The sequence below is a fragment of the Mustela putorius genome, unplaced genomic scaffold (assembly GCF_011764305.1).
Source record: "Mustela putorius furo isolate JIRA1106 unplaced genomic scaffold, ASM1176430v1.1 tig00000139_pilon_pilon_pilon, whole genome shotgun sequence".
Taxonomy (NCBI): Eukaryota; Metazoa; Chordata; class Mammalia; order Carnivora; family Mustelidae; genus Mustela; species Mustela putorius.
Window position 1 is genome coordinate 11,569,312 of NW_025421293.1, and position 20,712 is coordinate 11,590,023.

Here is a 20,712-nt window from a genome sequence, read left to right on the forward strand (position 1 = left end):
AAGAGACAAGAAGTCCCAAAGAGGGGAGTTTCCAGGGTTGGTTAATTCTGGTAATAGCTGGGAAAGGACCCTGGAACTTCCCCCACTCCTCTGCTATTCTTATTGAGTCAGCTTTGCCATAAGGCTGAGCACCTCAGAGTAAAAAAATGGCTACCAGGGCTCCAAACATCACATCATTTTCCTAACATTATCTAGACTAGGCTTTTGACAACTGATAAACTCCTTCTCGGCATCATGATTTAAATACATAAGGTCAGGGGCGCCTGGGTGGCTCAGTGGGTTAAAGCCTCTGCCTTCGACTCCAGTCATGATCCCAGCATTAAAGTCCTGGGATCAAGCCCCACCTCGGGCTCATTGCTCAGCAGGGAGCCTGCTTTCTTCTCTCTCTCTCTCTCTGCCTGCTTCTCTGCCTGCTTGTGATCTCTGTCAAAAAAATAAATTAAAAACAAACAAACAAACAAAAAACCACAGAAGGTAAAATTCATAAGATTACAAAGGAAATCAGTTACATTAAAGTTGTCAACAGGGCGCCTGGGTGGCTGCCTTCGGCTCGGGTCATGATCTCAGGGTCCTGGGATCGAGTCCCGCATCGGGCTCTCTGCTCAGCAGGGAGCCTGCTTCCTCCTCTCCTCTCTCTGCCTGCCTCTCTGCCTACTTGTGATCTCTCTCTGTCAAATAAATAAATAAATAAATCTTTAAAAAAATAAATAAATAAAGTTGTCAACATATTGTTTAAATGTGATATGCTAATATGTGTGCTTCTTAATGCTACACTAAAAAACAATATCTCATGGTGGATTCAAGAACTACCATGACTTGAGTCTAAATGATAATCTGAAATTTCCCCAGGAAGAGTAACATGGGCTAAAGCCATCAGTGACACTGTTGGTGACCAAGACCTGCGCCCTGGGTGGGTTTGTTGCTCACTTACATAAAGGAGGGAAATGCTAACCTCAGTTAGTAACCATCAGCACGTGATTATTTCCCACCCAGGTTCACAGACTCCAGACTCCCCAATTCCAGCAGCTCTTTGCAGAGGACTATCTTTGCACATCAAATAAATACTGGGGCTTCTGGCTGGTTGTGTTGTTAGAGCACGTGACTCTTCATCTCAGGGTCCTGAGTTCAATCACTAGGTTGGGCAGGGAGCCTACTTAAAAAGAGAAAGAGAGAGAGAGAGAAACACTTTCCCAACCCCTCTAGCACATCTTCCCTGAATTCTCTTGGCCAAGTTGCGAAACCGTGCCCCTCTCTGAAACCAACCCCCAAAGAATGACCTTGTGATCCAGCAATTCCTCCCTGGGTCTATACCCAGTGAATTGAAAGCGGGGACTCTGTATTTGTGGGGCCATATTCACAGCCACGTGACTCCCACTGGCCAAAAGGTGGGAGCAACCCAAGGGTCTGTCGATGGATGATGGACAAACAGAATGTGGTCCATCCATAAATGGAATATTACTCACCCGTCAAAAAGAAAAGCACACACCGCGGATGAGCCCCAAGGATGCGGTGCGAAGTAGCCTAGACAATAAAGGATTAAAGGAAATACGAATTTGAATGGAATAGGAATGAGGTCTCTGGAGGAGTCTCGTTCACAGGGACAGGAGCTGAATGGCGGCCACACCTGACTTCATGACTTACCGCGCCACCCAGTAAACAAGACAGCGCCCTTCTGGGAGGAGACAGAAACACACACCACTGGAGTGAAAAAGGGAGCCCAAAGACACAGAGGTCAGTGCACAGACAGCCTCCAAGTGGGATCCTGTTTTGTAAAAAGGAGGCAATGCTGCCGACCCCACAGGGTGGTGGGGGAGTGTTCTGGAAAAAGGGTTACATCGTCTGGAGTCAGCAGAGGAGTAGGAGTTGAGGGGCCAGCTTAGGTTAGATCTGGGGTGCAGAGGAAGGGAGACAGAATTGCAGAGGCCGGACCTGCAGGCCTGTGCTCACGGGGTTTATCCTGAGAGCGCTGGGGAGCCATGGGGGCGCTGAGCGGGAGAGTGCGCTGCCCCCCCGTTGTCACCTGTAGGAAGATGGTGAGGAGAAGCCAGCCTGGGGCAGAGGCTGGGGAAAGAAATGCAGCCCGCAGGAGGGGACTCTCCACACCTGGGGTAGAGGCCCCAATTCTGAGGGCCTCAAGGGCCAGCCAAGCAAACCCCAGAGGATGTGCCCAGAAAGCAGTTTCTGTTTTGGGGACAGAAGTGACACCGTGAGCAGGGCTGGCAGTGGGGAGTGAGAGCAGGGCCACATAGGCGCCCGGGGACCTCAAGCCTCCTCGGGTCATGACTAGTGGTAATATTGCACAGCTTCCCTCCTCCAGAATGAGCCTCCGAAACAGAGCGGGACCCCTCTGTCCCTTCCTCTCTCGCTGTCCCGGGCTTCCCACACCCCAGGTGGGAAGATGGAGGTCGAAAGAGCCAGCAGAGTCCCCTTCCCTCCCCTTAGCTCCCCCAGTCTGGCGGGGCTCATGGGGGGGCAGAGCAGCATCCCCAAGAACTAGCCTCTGTTCTAGTCTTGGGGTTATTGGTAAAACCAACATAAAATCCCAATAAAGGAGTGTCTCCGAGGCCACTGTTCCAGGACGCTGCAGGCTCTGACCACACAGTAGTTTTAGGAGATTCTCAGCACGTCTACACCACTCTGGGAGCCACTTGAGGGCACCTGTGGGGTTCTGAGGGACAATGCCTCCTCCCCACCATCCACTGTGCTATCAGCCCTGCTTGGTGGGTCCCTGTCCAGCCCCAGCAACGCCACTTCGGGGACAGTGCTACTCAGAGAGGTGCACTGACTTGCCTGGGGAGGTCCAGAGAGTCAGGACCGGGCCCCAAACCCGGGTTCCGCAAGCAGCTCTCACTCTTGCTCCCAGGGCCTCAGTTTCCCCTCTGTGGCTGGGTGGGTGAGGCTGCCCAGGCTCCCTCCCCTCCTGCTCCACAAATGAGTTTCCTGGCGCCGCCAAAACAAAGTACCTCAAGCTGCACAGCTCAAAACAACAGGACCTCCCTTAGGGTTCTGGAGGCCAGTAGCCAGAAATCGGGCTTGCTTGGGAGGTCCTGGGAGAGGATCCTCCCCACTTAGGCACCCTCTGGTGGCCCCCGGCAACCCTAGGCTTGTGGCCGCGTGGCTCCATCTCTTCCCTGCCTTCCCATGGTCTCCATCCTCACATCCTGCTCTACACGAATCCCCTTCTCCTTTCCCCTACAAAGACACCGCGTCCATGGGATTTCGGGCTGTTCACAATCCAGCACCTCATGCGAGAGCCCTAGCTGGTGACATCTGCAAAGACTTTACTTCCAAATGCAGAACCTCATGTTCTGAGGTTCCAGGTGGTTACAAATTTGGGGCGGGGGGGCAGCCATAGTTCAACCCCATATAGTCCGGATGGGACCCTTGCCTGGCTCAGGCCCTCCTTCCCCTCTGCAACCCCTAGGACCCTGGGCATCATTTCTGTCAATTATGGGCTCTCCAGGGCAAGGACCCTGCTGTGGTCCCCTTGTCCCATCCAGGGTCTGAATTGGTAAATTCCCCGTGAGTACGCCATCACACAGATGCCTCTTGCTGTGCGACACCATTTACCTAAGTTCAAAAACAATCCAAGTGGGGCGCCTGGGGCGACACCATTTACCTAAGTTCAAAAACAATCCAAGTGGGGCGCCTGGGTGGCTCTGCCTTCGGCTCAGGTCTGATCCCAGGGTCCTGGGATCGAGCCCCACATCAGGCTCTCTGCTCAGCGGGAAGCCTGTTTCTCACTCTCTCTTTCTCTCTCTGCCTGCCTCTATGCCTACCTGTGATCTCTGTCTGTCAAATAAATAAATAAAATCTTTAAAAAAAAAAAAAAATCCAAGCTAGTCTGGGATGACTGCAGCAAGTGACCTCTGGGGAGGTGCTGATGGGGCAGGGGCTCCAGGGGGCCTGGGGGACTCGAAATTTTCCATACCAGCCACTGGTGTAACTTGAAGTGTTCTAGCTGCCACATTAAAAAAGAAAAATCAGTGAAATCAATGTTTAGTGGTATACTTTATTTAACCCATTAATGTGCATCAAATATGATCATTTCAACATATAACGCATATACAAATTGTTGAGAAATTTTAGGTTCCTTCCACCCCTGAACAAAGCCATCCAGCTCACCTTCCGCTCGGCCCAAGTGCTCCCCACCACAGGGGCCATCCTGGGCCTCACTGGCCGAAGTCCTGGTCCACACCCTCGTATCAACAACGCACACGGAGTCTTGAGCGGTAAAGGTCTGTGTACTTCAGGTACTGGAAGCCTCAATTACAAAAAAAAAAAAAAAAAAAGAAAGAAAACAAAAAATTCCTAACTAAAACTAAAATAAAACATTATCCTTGAGTGATTGGGTCCTGGAGCCAAGGCAGGCCTCAGCACCTCCCTTTCTCAAAGGCTCAGGGTGATGGGGACCAGAAACCCACAGGCTGGCGGGGGAAGTGGGGGCAGCCCCAGGGAAGCAGCCTGCTCCCGACTGACCGCAAACAGGAGGCCGGGATTCCATCTGTCCCTTATCTCCCGCCGCAGAAGGCAGCCTATTGTCTGGGGAGGAAGCTAGGAGGGGAGGAGGCCGCCTGCCCAGTCTGCGTCTCCCCCAGGGCGCCCCCTTCCCCTTCCCCACCCTGCCCTTTCCAGCCCTCCCCAGCAGCCTAGCCCCCCCCCAAGCATTCTGCTCCCCCCCCATCAACTCTCCCAGCAGGTGTGCTGGGGGAGGGGCGTGGGTTTGGGTATCTTGTTAAATCGAAAGGAAGTGCGTTGGTATAAATGCATACTTGGCACAAGTTCTCAAGATAAAGCAGGAAACAGAGAAGACCCCTTCCTTTTTTCTTTGTCCCCTTCTCTTTTCCTTTCCCTTCTGGAACAACTGAGTCGTAAAGTCATTCGCTGGGGCCGGCAGCTGGGGCAGAGCAAAGTGGACACCCACACCGTGGCTCTGAGCAGGGGTGGAGGTCCAGAGGCTGGTAGGTGGAGAGGGCTTCCCCGGGGGATGCGCAGGAGTTGGGGCTCAGTGGAGGGGGGGAGCGTCTCCAGGCAGGGGAGGTGAAGGGCATCCAAGCCCATGTGGGGTGAGATCCAGTGGAGGCCGGGTGGCTGAGCTGGGGAGAAAAACCTCTGCAGGGTGGTGGTGGCCATGGGAGACAGGGGTGCATCAGGGGACGGAGAAAATAAACAGAAACATTAGGATAATGGCAGCCAGGTTCTCACTGGCAGAGAAGGTGAGCTATAAATACAGGAGACCAGGGCTACTTGTCCCCCAGGTGTGGGGGACAAGTAAAGGGAAGCCCTGGCCACTGAGGACACAGGTGAAACACACCTGAAGATATGCCACACGCATCAAGCTTGACCCCAGGAGTCCTGGCCAGTGTCCCCCGCACCTGCCCACCCTCTCCCAGAGCTTCAGAAGGGCCATCCGCAGGCATGTGGGTGGCTCAGTCCATTGAGCTGGTGACTCTTGGTTTGGCCTAGGTCATGATCTCGGGGTCGAGCCCTGCCTCCAACTCTGTGCTCAGCAGGGAGTCTGCTTGTGGATTTTCTCTCTCTCTGCCCCCACTGAACAGGTCCACCCTACTCTAAGGATGCTCTGTGGACTTTGGACCCTTCACAGGGTCTTCATGGTACCCAAAGATGCTCCATGTGTAGCCTCTACTGTGTGCCGGGCGCCAGGCAGGTCTGATCTAATCCTCAACAGCTGTTATTATCCCATTTCAGAGGTGAGTAAAGTTCAAGGTGGCCAAACTTGCCTGGGAGGGCGAGGTGGGAACAAAGTCTGTCCAGGCTCTCTAAATACCACTGCCAAGTTTTCTTATTGAAATGCCCTCCTCCAACCCCCAGACAACTTGCCCGGGGACACCTTTCTCTCATCCTGACCACCCCTCCCTGGTTTAGCTTATGGTCTCTGGTGTATTTGGGGAGAAACTGGAGGAGGGTGAGGCACGGATGATTACATTACCCACATCTCCTCCTTTTCCCACTCCTCATTATTAGTAATGGGCTACCTTTGAGGGCTGTGTGACTTAGGGCAGATTACCTACCCTCTCTGAGTCTCAGCTTGCTGATCCGTACGAGCTTCATAATCAAGTAACTAATAATGAAATGAGTCCACCCATCACCCACCGCCAGCACTACGGGCAGGAAGGGGAAGTGGATGGAGGAGTTTGGGGGTGGAGGGGACTTGTGAGTCAGTTCCACCGAGGTAATAGAGCCCCAGGGGCGGGGTCTAGGTAGGAAGACACGGACGGAGACCCCAAGGCCCAAGTGCATGCATTTGGAGCTCATAACAACCACGATCGCAGCTCCTATTACAACCCCCACGTCGGAGTCCGTGACACAGCTGCGCCTCTGGGTCGGCGGAGCTCGCAGCCAGGGAGCTGGTCCCCAGCTTCCGCGGAGTCTCAGCGCACCGAGGCGGGGTGGGCCTCCGCTTTGTGCAGCTGACGGGGCGTGGCCTCCCGGAGATGGACCAATCCGAGGAGAGCGCAGCTCTGGAACGCCAATAGCGTGCTTGTAGGCGGGGACAGGGTGTGGGCGCCGCGCAGAGGGGGACCCGGGGCCTGGGACCCTGGAATCAAGGAGCCGGGATGGGGTGGGATCCGAGTGAGCAGGGTTCCCGACCTCCCAACTGTAGACTCGGCTGGGAAGGGGGCGACCCCTGCTCCGCGGTACTTCCCTCAGTCCCCCACCGCGTCCCGTGCCGGGCGGGCTCCCCGACCCCCCCAAACCCCCTTCCTGCCTGCTGAGACCGCCGAGAGCGCCCCAGGAGGCTAGGGGGACTTGGAGGCTCCTGGCGGGAGGCCGGAGTCGCTTCCTGCAGGGCGTGGTTTCTGAGATCTCCAACCCGAGGCACCTTCCCCAAAGTCGCCCCTTCCAGCCTGCATCCCTTTGCTGCTGCGCTCCTTCCCGCCTCCCCGGCCGGCCGGCCCTATTGCAGTCCTCAGACAGCTTGGAGGGGTTTCTTAACAGGCAGTCCTCTTCCCAGCCACGGGCTCTCCGGGCGCCCCTGCCCAGCATCCATCCTTTCCCTCCTTTGGACTGGTTTTCTTCCACGGTTCACTCTTTCCCTCAACTGTGAGCCTGGGGGACAACCCTGTTCCTCCTCCCTGCTCCCCCTCTACCCCACTCCTCCCCACCCCACCCCTCCACCCAGACAAAGATCTGTGCTCCAGGGATGGGCATGTGACCGAAATTGTCCAATGAGGAGCAACCTCGGGGCTGTTGCTTAGCCTGCTGGCTCAGAGCAGTGCTGTCGACCCCCCAGGTCAGTGTAACCTGTGGGTGTGCCACCTGGACTTGTAGCAGGCATTTGGTCGCCTTGTAGACAGAGCTGGCCTGTGGAAAAGAGCTGGCCTGTGGCTAAGAGAGTCTCAGAGAAATTGAGCCAGAACTCTGATCATACCGTACCTGAAGTCTCATTATCCCTAGACAGTTACAGAAGCCAAAATTCATTGTTTTAGGCAAGATTCAGTGATGGTGTCCATTTCTTGCAACGTGAAGATATTCATTGACAATGGTGATTCCACCCTCACATCAATCCTAGGAAAATGGGCGGGTAAATACAGAATTTACGACCTATTTTCACTTTTTTTTTTTAAGATTTTATTTATTTATCGGGTTGGGGGGGGGAGCGAGCACAGGCAGACAGAATGGCAGGCAGAGGCAGAGGGAGAAGCAGGCTCCCCGGCGAGCGGAGAGCCCGATGTGGGACTCCATCCCAGGACAGTGGGGTCATGACCCAAGCCAAAGGCAGCTGCCCAACCAACTGAGCCACCCAGGCGTCCGCCTATTTTCACTTTTGCACTCATGGCAGACATTACCAGTCAACTGCCAAACACTTTCCAGCTGAATCCACAAAGTGTCAGACTCTCCCATTAGCTTAAAAAAAAAAAGAAAGAAAAGAAAATTGATTTATTTGACAGTGAGAGAGAAACACAGCGGGGGAGGGGGGAGTCATGGGGGAGAGTGTGGCAGAAGCAGCAGGGAGAAGCAATCTCCTGATGCAGGGCTCCATCCCAGAACCCGAGCAGAAGGCAGAGACTCTCAACCAACTAAGCCACCCAGGCGCCAGACTCTCCTATTATCTTAAGAGACCAGACCTTGTTTCCCAGCTCCTGAGCACCAGGAGCATATCAGGTCTCCCCCCAATGGCTCAGTCCTTTTGAACTGAACGGCATTCGGTGGAATCAGGGGCAAAGAGGATCCCCAGATTCTCAAATTTGGGGTCCTCTGCAGAACAACAGGCAGAGGTAGCCACAGTCATCCCCCGTACCTTGCCCTTTGGCCAATTGGAAACACAGATGTCCCGAGAGGGGTAGAAATAAAATGAAGTGGGGATCCTGGGTCCATCTGGGAGGTAATATTGGTCTTGGAAGGTGGAGACTGTCGGAGGAGCCAGAAGATGTGGTCCGAGCCCCTTGGCTAAGGAGGCTGAGGCCAGAACGGGTCAGAAGAATTCCCACCATGGGTCACCGCCGAGCATCCACGTCTCCTGTGTCAGGAAGAGTCATCCAAAACCTAGAAATAGGGCCCAGAGCAGGACTGCCTTGTATAACAAGTGCATCTACAGGTGATTTAACTCTCTAGGAAACTTCTTCTTCCCTTTTTTTTTTTTTTTAAGATTTTATTTATTGGGGCGCCTGGGTGGCTCAGTGGATTAAGCCGCTGCCTTCAGCTCAGGTCATGGTCTTGGGGTCATGGGATCGAGCCATGCATTGGGCTCTCTGCTTAGCAGGGAACCTGCTTCCCTTCCTCTCTCTCTGCCTGCCTCTCTGCCTACTTGTGATCTCTGTCTGTCAAATAAATAAATAAAGTCTTGTGATCTCTCTCTCTGTCAAATAAATAAATAAAATACTTAAAAAGAAAAGATTTTGGGGCGCCTGGGTGGCTCAGTGGGTTAAGCCACTGCCTTCGTCTCAGGTCATGATCTCAGGGTCCTGGGATCGAGTCCCGCATCGGGCTCTCTGCTCCCCAGGGAGCCTGTTTCCTCCTCTCTCTCTCTCTGCCTGCCTCTCTGCCTACTTGTGATCTCTCTCTGTCAAATAAATAAATAAATAAATAACATCTTTAAAAAAAAAGATTTTATTTATTTTATTTAAAGATTTATTTAAAGATTTTATTTGTTATTTGACAGAGACACAGCGAGAGAGGGAACACAATCAGAGGAGTGGGAGAGGGAGGGAGAAGCAGGGCTCTAGCCATCAGGGAGCCCGATGCGGAGCTCGATCCCAGGACCCCCCAGGACCCCGGGATCATGACTTGAGACAAAGGCAAAAGCCCAGCGACTGAGCCACCCAGGCGCTTCTCTAGGAAACTTCTGTTTGCCTTGCTATTTGCTTTCTTTTAAGGGCTCAGTTATAGGTTAACCTGTGGACTTGTGTCTGATAGAAAAGATAGCAACAGAAGTTGCTGGGTTGTTGTTATTTTTAAATTTTTATTTATTTGAGGGCGCCTGGGTGGCTCAGTAGGTTAAGCCGCTGCCTTCGGCTCAGGTCATGATCTCAGGGTGCTGGGATCGAGTCCTGCATTGGGGGGTCTCTGCTCAGCAGGGAGCCTGCTTCCTCCTCTCTCTGCCTCTCTGCCTACTTGTGATCTCTCTCTGTCAAATAAATAAAATCTTTAAAAATTCTTTTTTATTTATTTGAAAGAGAAAGTACAAGTCGGGAGAGAGCAAGAGGGAGAAGCAGCCTGTCAGCTGAACAGGGATCCCAAAGCGGGGCTCGATCACAGGACATGACCTGAGCTGAAGGCAGATGGGTGGCCCCCTTCTATGCTGTACTTTTCATCTCTGGGATTTACTTATTTTATGACTCTAAGTTTGTTATCTCTTAATCCCCTTCGCCTATTTCATCCATGGCCCACCCCCCACCACCTCCCCTCTGGTAATCACCAGTTTGTTCTCTGTATTTAAGAGTCTACTTGTTCTCTTGTTTGGTCCTGTGTTGTTTTCTAAATTCCACATGTCAGTGAAATTACATGCTATTCGTATTTCAAAGGTTACTCTTGATTGCCCCAAAGGACATTAGTCAGGTTTTGTTTTGTATCGAATTAGGAATCTTATCCTAGTATTTTTAAAAAAATATTTTATTTATTTATTTGACAGAGAGAGAGAGAGAGATCACAAGTAGGCAGAGAGGCAGGCAGAGAGAGAGGGGAAGCAGGCTCCCTGCTGAGCAAAGAGCCTGATGTGGGGCTTGATCCCAGGACCCTGAGATCATGACCCGAGCCAAAGGCAGAGGTTTAACCCACTGAGCCACCCAAGTGCCCCTATCCCAGTATTTTTTAAATAAATATTTTATTTATTCATTTGAGAACAAGGGGGGAGGGGCAGAGGGAGAAGCAAGGAGAGGGAGATGCAGAACTCGATCTCAGGGCCCTAAAATCATGACCTAAGCCGAAGGCAGATGCTTAAACCCACTGAGCCACCCAGGCACCCAGCATTTTTTTTTAAGATTTTATTTATTTATTTATTTATTTATTTATCAGAGTGAGGGGGGAGAACACAAGCAGGCAGAGCGGCAGGCAGAGGCAGAAAGAGAAGCTCTTTGCTGAGCAGACAGCCCAATGTGGGACTCGATCCCAGGACCCTGGGATCATGACCTGAGCTGAAGGCAGCAGCTTAACCAACTGAGCCACCCAGGTGCCCCTCATCCCAGCATTTTTAAATGAATTGTATAAATGCCAATTTCTTAGGGGGGTAGGAGAAAGTGAAAAATACAGTTCCTCAAATGTTCTTTGCATCAATTTACTATCTTAGTGCTCCCTTGTTAATTAATAAGTTGAATTACATCTTTGACAAATGCTCCTTGTCTAACTGTATAAGAGTCATGAGTTTAGCTTTTCTTTAAAGATTTTATTTTATTTTAAGATTTTATTTATTTATTTGACAGAGCAAGAGTGAGAACAAGCAAAGGGAGCAGGAGGCAGAGGGAGAGGGAGAAGCAGGCCCCCAGCTGAAAAGAGAGCCTGATGCAGGCTCCATCCTGGGACTCCAGGATCATGACCTGAGCCGAAGGCAGACGCTCAACCGATTGAGTCACCCAGGTTCCCTGACAATTTTTTTTTTTAATTTTTTAATTTAATCTCCACCACCGTCATGGGATTTAAACTCCCGACCCCAAGATCAAGAGTCTCATGCTCTACTGACTGAACAAGCCACATGTCCCGACCTTAGCTTTTTGGAAATGATACTTTGAGACCTATCTCCCAGCCCAGGGCCCTTCCTCCCCCCGACCTGCATCAGGTCCGGGCTGGAAGGGGGTCAAGACCTGGGTCTCCCCCGAATATTCCCCAGCCCCCCCACCCCGACCTGCCATGCTTCCAGGTCAGTCACGGTCCAGTCCATTCTGACCCATGCGACTTAGAGCTGCCATTGGCTGGCAGGTTCAGGCTGAGGCCCCCAGTTTCTTCTCAGGAGCCCTGGGGAGCGATGGATGGTGTTATGTTGGGAGAAAACAGGCAGGCCCATTGTATACCCAGGGCCCAGCACAGCCCATGGTGGCCTCCATATTTGTCAGTGTCCCTGAAACCACTCTGGGACAAAGTGTGGCCACTCCCAAGCTGGGCATCACAGCCCCACACACTTGCCAGATGCCATCCTCTTGCCCACCTGAGTGACCCACTCCACTTGTTGGAACCTATTCTACTTCCCAGCTTTTAAACACTTTATTTATTTATTTGACAGACAGAGATCACAAGTAGACTGAGAGGCAGGCAGGGGCTGGGGGGGTGGAAGCAGGCTCCCTGCCGCGCAGAGGGCCAGATGCAGCTGGATCCCAGGGTCCTGGGATCACGACCTGCAGAAGGCAGAGGCTTTAACCCACTGAGCCACCCAGGTGCCCCAACTTCCCAGCTTTTAGAATCCCCTCCCCCATTCCCCAAATTCTACCCACTTTTAAAGCCTGGCTTAACCCTCCCTGCCTGAGAAGCACCCCACCCAGTTCTCTCTCCTCTAACCCAGCCAGGACACTGTCCGCAGGTCCCTGCTCTAGACCCCCAACTCAGAGGGATGCTGGGGTCCCTAGGCCTCAGGCTAGGACGGAGAAGGCGAGTTCAGTTATAATTTGACCACAGAAATATATAATGACCGGCGGTTATTAAACCTATATTGACTCATATTTGAGCGCATTTTTTTTTCTTTTTTTTTGTACAAAGGGCTTCTAAATAGGTTTGAGGCAAAGACTTCCGGAGGAGCCCCTACTCCAGGACGGGTCCAGCCCCGCCCAGCTTGGAGAAGCAGGCGCGTCTCCCGCGCCACCTGGCGGCCGTCAGGAGCTCCGCAGCCCCATCCGGAGGTAGAGACCACGCAGGGTCCCTGAGGGCTGCGGAGTCTTGGGTAGGGTTCCCCTCCTCTCCCGCGCCTAGGAGGAAGCACGCTGTATCTTTTGTCTTGGTAGTCGTGGACAGCTTCTCTAAGCAGGCATGTTGGGAGCTGGGACATGCAGTTATTAATTCGCATTCTCAGGCCACCTGCTCCTGGTTGCAAGAGCCTGAGTGTGGTCTTGCCGTGAATTAGGGGAATTAGATGGGCAGCGCGCCACTTGCCACTAACTCCAGCAAGGCTCATTCTTGGGGTCCTTATACCCACTTTATTTTTTATTTTGTATTTTTTTTTAGATATATATATATATTTTTTTAAAGATTTTATTTATTTACTTGAGAGAGAGACAGTGAGAGAGAGCATGAACGAGGAGAAGGTCAGAGAGAGAAGCAGACTCCCCAAGGAGCTGGGAGTCCGATGCGGGACTCGATCCCGGGACTCCAGGATCATGACCTGAGCTGAAGGCAGTCGTCCAACCAACTGAGCCACCCAGGCGTCCCTATACCCACTTTATTCATTGGAAAACTGAGGCTCGGTTCTTAGCATATTGGTTCCGCTGCCCTGGTACACTCAAACCTGTTCCAGCCTGGGTGTGTATGGGGGCGTTGCGCACGCGCGAGCGCGCACACACACACACACGCACGCACGCCCAATGTGCCACCAGGAAATTTATGATTATCCTTGCAGGCCTGTTTATTGAACAATTCGCTTTATATAGAGGAAGGGAGTTAGTTCCCAAGAGAGCTTGACCCGGCTGAGTCAGCAGGGAGTTCAGACCGGGCCAACTCTGCCCACCCAGCTCCTTTCCAAAGGCCTGGGTCTAGGAACTACCAACAGCCACCCCCCGACCCACACCAGTTCCTTTCAGTCGGCCCCACCGACAGCCAAGCCCAGGCTCAGGGATGGTGCCAGGAGGGTGCTCCCTCCTTCTTCTCTAAATCCTCAGGCTACATCCCACCACCAATCCCTCCTGGGGATGGGGCCTTAGGTAGCCTGCAGCCAGTGGGCGGGTGTGCTTCGTGGGCCGCCAGAGCTTGGAGGTAGGGCCTCCGCACGGGCACCGCCCCTCCCCAGCCCCTCTGGAGCATCCCTCACACCCGCCCCCAGCTCCCAGGAATTCTGCTGAGTCACTTCCGAGGCTTCCGCGGCAGACCCAGAGGGAACAGTCAGTGTTATTCGATTCCCTATAGGCAGCGCTCCAGCGCTCACCTGGAAAACCCGGCCCCTGTCTTTTCTGAAGACCTCATCGTGGCCATCGAGGCCAACCCTACGTCGTCCCTTGCCGTTCTCCCCCACCCACCCTAGTGACCACGCAGGCTCCTGCCTTAGGGCCTTTGCACAAGCTTGGGCCCTCTGACTGGCACGCTCCTCCCTCAGTCACCTGTAGCCTGCACATCCTTCCCACGGTCACTGCCAAAGTCTGTGCTCCAGCGGGGATGTGTCAGAGGAGAGCAAGAGGGCAGTTGCCAGCCTGACCCGCAGATCCTTGGATGAGCAGTTAAGATTGGAAAAGATGCAAACTGCTAATGGGGAGCGCCACATGCTGCATGGTGCAAGGGGACAGGTGTGCGCGGCCGTGCAACTGTGTGTGAGGCTGCCCATGCGCAGCGTAGGCACAGGCGCGCTGAGCTTGCATCCTGAGAATTCCCCGCCAGACCGGATGCCGGTCTTGCAGCCATTGTCTCCCGGCCCCAAACCCACCCATCAGCGCGAGGCTCCGGCTGGGGGCTGCAAACTACGCTTCCCAGAATCCCTGGTCGCCCCCAGAATTCCTGCTAGGTTCGGCCAATAGGAGACGCCGGGACTCTTAACCTTTTGGGTGCCGGGGACCTTGTGGTGGTCTTTAGCATTTGAGGGTAACAACATAGGGACCCCTGTCAGAATCATGCTTTTTTTAAAAACGTTGAAGGCTTTAAGTTGTTTTATTGCATCCCGCCTTTTTAAAATTGTGGTAAAATAGCGTAACATAACATTTCCCATCTTAAACAATTTTAACTGTGGAGTTTAGTCAGAAATACTCCGTTGTGAAACAGCACTCCAGAAACTTCTCTCTTTGCAAATTTGAAACTCTCTACCCTTTAAACTTTCCTTTACCCTAAACCCTATGGTAATCACCCTTACACTTTCTGTTTCCCAGTTTGACTTGACCCGCCCGATCATACGGTATGGGTCCTTTTGTCGCCGGCTTACTCACCAGCATTATGTCCTCAAGGTCCATCCATGTCCTAACATGGGTCAGAATCCCCTTCCCTTTAAGAGTAGGATTATGGAGCACCTGAGTGGCTCAGTGGGTTAAAGCCTCTGACTTTCAGCTCAGGTCATGATCCCAGAGTCCTGGGATCCAGTCTCCCATCGCGCTCTCTGTTTAGCCGGGAGCCTGCTTCCCCCTCTCTCTCTGCCTGCCTCTCTGCCTCCTGTGATCTCTGTCAAATAAATAAATAAAATCTTAAAAAAAAATTTAAAAGTAGAATTATATCTCATTGTATGTACCTGTTGTTTATCCATTCATCATGAACACTTGGTCAGAATGATGCACATTTTTTTTAAGTTATTTATTTATTTTAGAGAGAGTGAGAGGGTCTCAAGCAGATTCCCCACTGAGCGTGGAGCCCGACTCCACTCCCGGCTGGATCTCAGCGACCTAAGCCAAAACCAAAAGTCAGATGCTTAACCGACTGTGCACCCCCCAACCCCCAGCCAGGCGCCCCAGGAATGATGCTTTTAAATTTGTAAAATAAAATACATAGAATTACAAAGAGGATTTTGTGACCACAACTGTCAGCAAGTTGAAAGCACAAATGTGTGGCCCAGTAACCAATATATGCATTTCTTTCTTCATGCATTAAATAACATATCTCAAGCCTAGAAACTCTAGACTGTGTGGGCTCTGGACAGGTTTCTGTCCACGAGACCTCGAGTTTTCCCGTTATACTGTTCGAGCGACACTGTAGTAGAAATCAGCTGCTTCAATCCTAGGAGCCTCATGATTAGCCTCTATCAAAAATTCCTGTAAAAAACTGTGGTTCAGTGGTTAAGCATCTGCCTTTGGCTCAGGTCATGATCCCAAGGTCGTGGGATTTAGCCCCACATCTGGCTCCCTGCTCCGTGGGGAGTGTGCTTCTCCCTCTCCCTCTGTCCCTGCTTGTGTTCCCTCTTCCACCTGGCCTCTTACCCTTAAGAGTCTCCACTCAGGGGTGCCTGAGTGGCTCAGTGGGTTAAGCCTCTGCCTTTGGCTCGGGTCATGATCTCAGGGTCCTGGGATCGAGCCCTGCCTGTGACTCTCTGCTTAGCAGGGAGCCTGCTTCCCCCTCTTCTCTCTCTGCCTGCTGCTCTGCCTACTTGCGATCTCTCTTTCTATCAAATGAATAAATAAAATCTAAAAAAAATGTCTCCACTCAGCCTCTACCATTCCGGGTTCCACCAGCCCCCAGAGTCCATCCCAGTAGAATACCACCCCTGCCACCCAGCCACAGAAGGCAGTCGCACAGGGATGAGGCTGCTGCCCCACCAATATGTTTCTCGAAGGTGTGCAGGTTACCATGGTAAGTCACTTCCGTTGGCCTCTTTCTCCCACTTATCCCGTAAAAGTTCTGGCCTGTCTGCCTCACTGAATGTAGGCCACAGATGGGTTGGTTGAAACTTCAGTCTATAGACCTGGCAAATTGTTGGCGTCTGCAAGAGGGTCCCTTCAGACGAGGGTGTTACGGGGTCTTCAGCAGGGAAGGTTCGATTCCTCAGCCAGCCCCAGAGGCTGCCATGCCCAGACACTCAGGGTCAAGTGCATTCAGCTAGAGTGCAGACTCAGGGTGCCCAGCCCCCCAGTGCCACTGTGTGCATCAGGGAAGGGGTGCCTGTGTACCCTCTAGACCTCAGATTTCTCATCTAAAAAGGAGAAGAGAGGGGCGCCTGGGTGGCTGAGGGGGTTAAGCCTCCGCCTTCAGCTTGGATCATGATCCCAGGATCCTGGGATCAAGCCCCGCATCGGGTGGTTGCTCAGTGGGGAGCCTGCTTCCCCCCCCCCTCTGCCTACTTGTGATCTCCGTCTGTCAAATAAATAAATAAAATCTTTTTAAAAAATAAAAATAAAAATAAAAAGGAGGAGAGAAATGTCTCCCCCAGTAGGGTCGCTGGGAAACTGCCACCAGACCTCTTGGTGGGTGGGTGACGGCTGGGTCCCGGGGCAGCTAAGGGCGCTCCTCCTGCTTGATGCTTTCCCACGGCCTCCTCTTGTGCAGCAAGGCCTGGGGTGAGGCAGAGCCTGAGGAGGTGAGGGAGGGTTGAAAATGGGGTGCTATGAAGGAGTACCTATTGTGGGCCACGTCCCCCACGGGGAGAATCTAGTCATTTCCTAACTCTTGGAATGCGGACACACAGAGCCGCCTAGCCAGGGAGAATGTCCCCGCTAGAGGGCACCCAAGAGGCATGTCTTCCAGTCAGTCCTGCCCCCGTCCTGCCTCAGCCCTGCCCTGAGCCCTGTCAGCCCTCCACCCCTCCTCCCTCACTCTCAAGGGCTCCCCCTCACTGGAGCTGCTTCACAGCTCCTACCCTGGGCTCTGTTGCCCCCTGGCCTCACAATCTCAATGTCTCTTGCTCACACTCCCCAGACCCTGCCCCTCTCAGCCAAGTCACCTTGGCCTAGTCATGTAACCTTGCTGTCTTGTGGGGGGAGGGGGTCCTCCAACCCCCAGGAGGATCATGGGAGGCTTTCAGCAGAGAGCCCAGATGCAGTGCCCACATATGGGAGTTCAAAAATAGTGGAGGAAGGGGCGCCTGGGTGGCTCAGTGGGTTAAGCCTCTGCCTTCAGCTCAGGTCATGATCTCAGGGTCCTGGGATCGAGTCCCGCATCGGGGTCTGTGCTCAGCAGAGAGCCTGCTTCCTCCTCTCTCTCTCTGCCTGCCTCTCTGTCTACTTGTGATCTCTCTCTGTCAAATAAATAAATAAAATCTTTAAAAAAAAAAAAAAGTGGGGCGCCTGGGTGGCTCAGTTGGTTAAGCAGCTGCCTTCGGCTCAGGTCATGATCCCAGCGCCCTGGGATCGAGTCCCACATCGGGCTCCTTGCCCTCCGCAGGGAGCCTGCTTCTCCCTCTGACTCTGCCTTCCACTCTGTCTGCCTGTGCTCGCTCTTGCTCACTCTCTCTCTGACAAATAAATAAATAAAATCTTAAAAAAAAAAAAAAAAAGTGGAGGAGAAGCAGGCTACCGTCCTTTTGCTTTCTCTTTTCTCTTCCCTCTCCTTTCCCGGACGCCCTTTCTTAACCCCTCCTCCCTTCCTTCCTGCTGCGCTGGGTGGCCCACAGCCCTCCGGGGCTCTCTGGACTCTGTGTCCCCAACAGGGCTGACCAACCGGCTGGCACCTCCCCATACCTGTGTGTCCTCGCCACCCACAGAGGCTTCCTGAGGATCCGGCCTCCTGGAATCTGAGGCCAGGTGACCTGCCGGACTGTGTCCTGCTGGGACTCTGGCCCTGAGCCTCACCCAGAGTGACCCTGGCCCCGGGGACAGGACAGTCAGGACAGGATGGGACAGGCAAGGCATGGGGTTGGCTGGCCCCATTAGTCAGAAACACAAGCCTTCCCAGCCAGGCCATGCTAGGCCATTGGCCTAATGGAACTGTGGGCTGAAGACCTTCTCACTCTGGCCCCCCAACCTAGCAAATCCTCCCTTCTCCCAGGGGCGGCTCAGGAAAAGGGGAACCCCATACAGACGGCCTTGTCGAGCACCTACAGCATACCTAGGGCTCACACTCAGTACTGGGCATACATCACTGCATAGAATTCTCAATAAATCTTCCCCAAAGGGATTACTGATGGCCCCATTGTACAGAAGAAGAAACAGAGGGTCGAAGAAGTTGACCACTGTGTCGAATTCCCAGCCATTGTGCTCCTCCTCCCCCGGCTTTCATCGTAAAAAGTGTGCAATATTTCAAATAGGTAGAAAAGGACAGAGAGGAAGATAATGTACTCCCAGACCTAGTCATCATCTTACAGCATTTCCTTCAGCTTTGTTTTCTGAAAGGAATAGAGGAAACCAGCATCAGTGGGCATGTCCCCTTCCATGGGTCTCCTGCGTCCCCTCGCACCTCTACACTGAAGCTGTAACACTGACTCCCTCCTATGTCCCTATGACCTGTGTACCTTTGTAGACAACCCTAAACAACCCATGGGAGTGTCCCGTGTGTGCATTCCTTTTTTTTTTTTTTTTTAACAGTCTGTATTGGGCTATAATTTCCGCATAGTCGAGGTCACCAACCTTGACTGTGCAGCCCTAGGGCCACCACCCTAGATGTCAGGGTGAGGGGAGCCCATCCATTCTGGGAAGGCTCCTGCCTCTGTCTCCAAGCCAAGCAGGACCTGCCCCTCACTCTGGACAGCCACCGTCCTGACCGCCCTCACCACACTGCAGTTAGCTTTGGCTCTAAATGTAGCGCAAAGCGGACAGCAAGAGGGGTATCCCTGGGGTTCATGCGCTCCCCGCCGGCCCGGGCCGCGCAGCACCAGCGAGCGCTTCCTTACTTTGCGCTGCATGCTGTCCCATACCCCCGACCGATCCCTGCTCCAGGGCCGCTGTCAGGGTGGTTTCGGCCCGACGCTCTCACATTGCACAGATGGCTTCTGGCCGCCGGCTGAGATTTCCCCGGGCAGAGGCCTGGGGCTCCCTGGCAGGCGTCTCCTGGAGGCGCCGCGCGGACTCGCAGCTCCGGCATGAACGCGCCCGCCGGGGACGCCCCCTGGCCAAGCCCCCAGTTGCTGGGAGCCGAGGCGTTTCGAAAGGCCCAGCCGCACCTCGGCCCCCTCCCCGGGCCCCTCGGAAAACGGGAAGTTCGGGGAGGAAGCTGCTACGCGCAGCCCGGCGGCCCGCGGGCCGGATGACTAAGTTTGGCTGCGCGACCTGCGGCCGCTTGCCTTTTATGGCGGCCTCGTGGGTAGCGGACGTGGCCGGGCCCGGCGGGGACCGCGGGCCGCGCCTGGGGCGGGGGGAGCCCCGCGGGGGCCTCCCGCGCTCCCCACCCCCCAACAAACGGGTCAGGCCCATGCTTCTCTTGAACTTATGCGGCGGGAAACTGAGGCCCGGAGAGGGGCGGAGTCCTGCCGAGGTCACAATGCGCGGTGGGGTGGAGCCCGATGGCACCCGATGGCCCTGATCCCCGGCACCGGGCCAGGACCGGGATGACTCACCCTGGGGCGGGGAGGGGGTACGCGCTGCATTTATTGAGCACCCACTGTTTGTCTCCGCATCCGCGGCCTCTGAGCCTCAACGCAGCCCTTGCAGGCTCCCTAGGGAGGGGCGGGGGGGTGCTGGCGGGAAGCGGCTGCGCCCCCCTCCTGGTTCCGGCTCTAACCCCGCGCGGGGGCTGGCTGGGTGCTGTGCTTTACATCTGCACAAACTCCGGAGACGAAAAGCCTCTCCCCCGGTTAACGGGCAGGGAAACTGAGGCTGGGCGCCAAAGGAACGGGCGTCCAAGGTCACACGCTAGCCAAGGGACGAGGATGCCGGGGAGGTAGTATAATCTCTAGAGGTATTAAAATACACTCGACCGTCCCCACGAAGTGTGACTCGTATGCATCTCCACAGAGCTGAGTAACAGTGTGACCTCGGACACGATGGTCGTTCCTGATGTTCCCAGATGCCCAACCCCGCGCTCCTCGGACCCGCTTGGCTGTGGGCCTCAGGTTGTTCAAACGCGAAGTGGGGACAAAGTGCATGGCGTTCAGGCGGGTCGGGAGGAGGGGTGCGCGGTCGGGATGGTGGTCTGGGGGCTTCCCGGGGCAAGCGCGAGGCGGGGATTTGGGGGAAACCCCGCCCCCGCCGTGAGCCCATCCCCCCCCCCCCCGGCCGCCCCCGGCAGCCCAGGCAGCCCAGCCCCCGGGTGCAGGAGGACGTGGGGGGCGGCCCAGGCCCAGCGCCGTGGCTAGGCACGTGAGTCCAACGCCCCCTCCCCGGGCGCTCCCAAACCTCGCCTTTTATGGAGAGGAAGTTGGGCCAAGTGGGCCGGGCCGGCCGGGGATGGGGGAGGGCGGGCAGGGGGCCCGCGGGCAGCTCCGGCCGGTGCTGGACACGCTCTGCGAGCGCCGGGCTTATCTGTCCGCGCGAGACTCGGTCCGGGGACGAGGGAGGCGCGCAGCCGCGGCCACGTGAGCCCGAGCCGCGCGGGCCTGGCAGCGCCAGATAATAGCACCCCACCCCACTCCTCAGCGCGCGAGCCCTGGGTAGAGGCAGTGACGACGGGGACCCCCCAAACAGGCCAAGCCAGCCCCAGGCTGGAAGGATGGTTGGGGACCCAGGCAGTTACCTACCTGGGGTGTGCAGATGGGCCCTTCACACTCTGATTTGCTTAGACCCAGGCTCTTCCCCCCGCCCCCCCCCAACCTGGGAGTGTCTGGGCCTCTGTCTGCAGCCTGAG

General features: G+C 54.5%; 1 long non-coding RNA gene across 1 annotated transcript; it reads right to left on the bottom strand.

Annotated features, from left to right (window-relative positions):
* Positions 1 to 7,650: 7,650 nt before the first annotated feature.
* On the bottom strand, positions 7,651 to 19,280 carry LOC101686073. Its single transcript, XR_200985.3, has 3 exons — positions 18,824 to 19,280; positions 8,264 to 8,508; positions 7,651 to 7,869 (listed from the first exon to the last, which is right to left on the bottom strand). It is a non-coding gene; the product is annotated as an uncharacterized LOC101686073 (long non-coding RNA).
* Between the last annotated feature and the right edge of the window lie 1,432 nt (positions 19,281 to 20,712).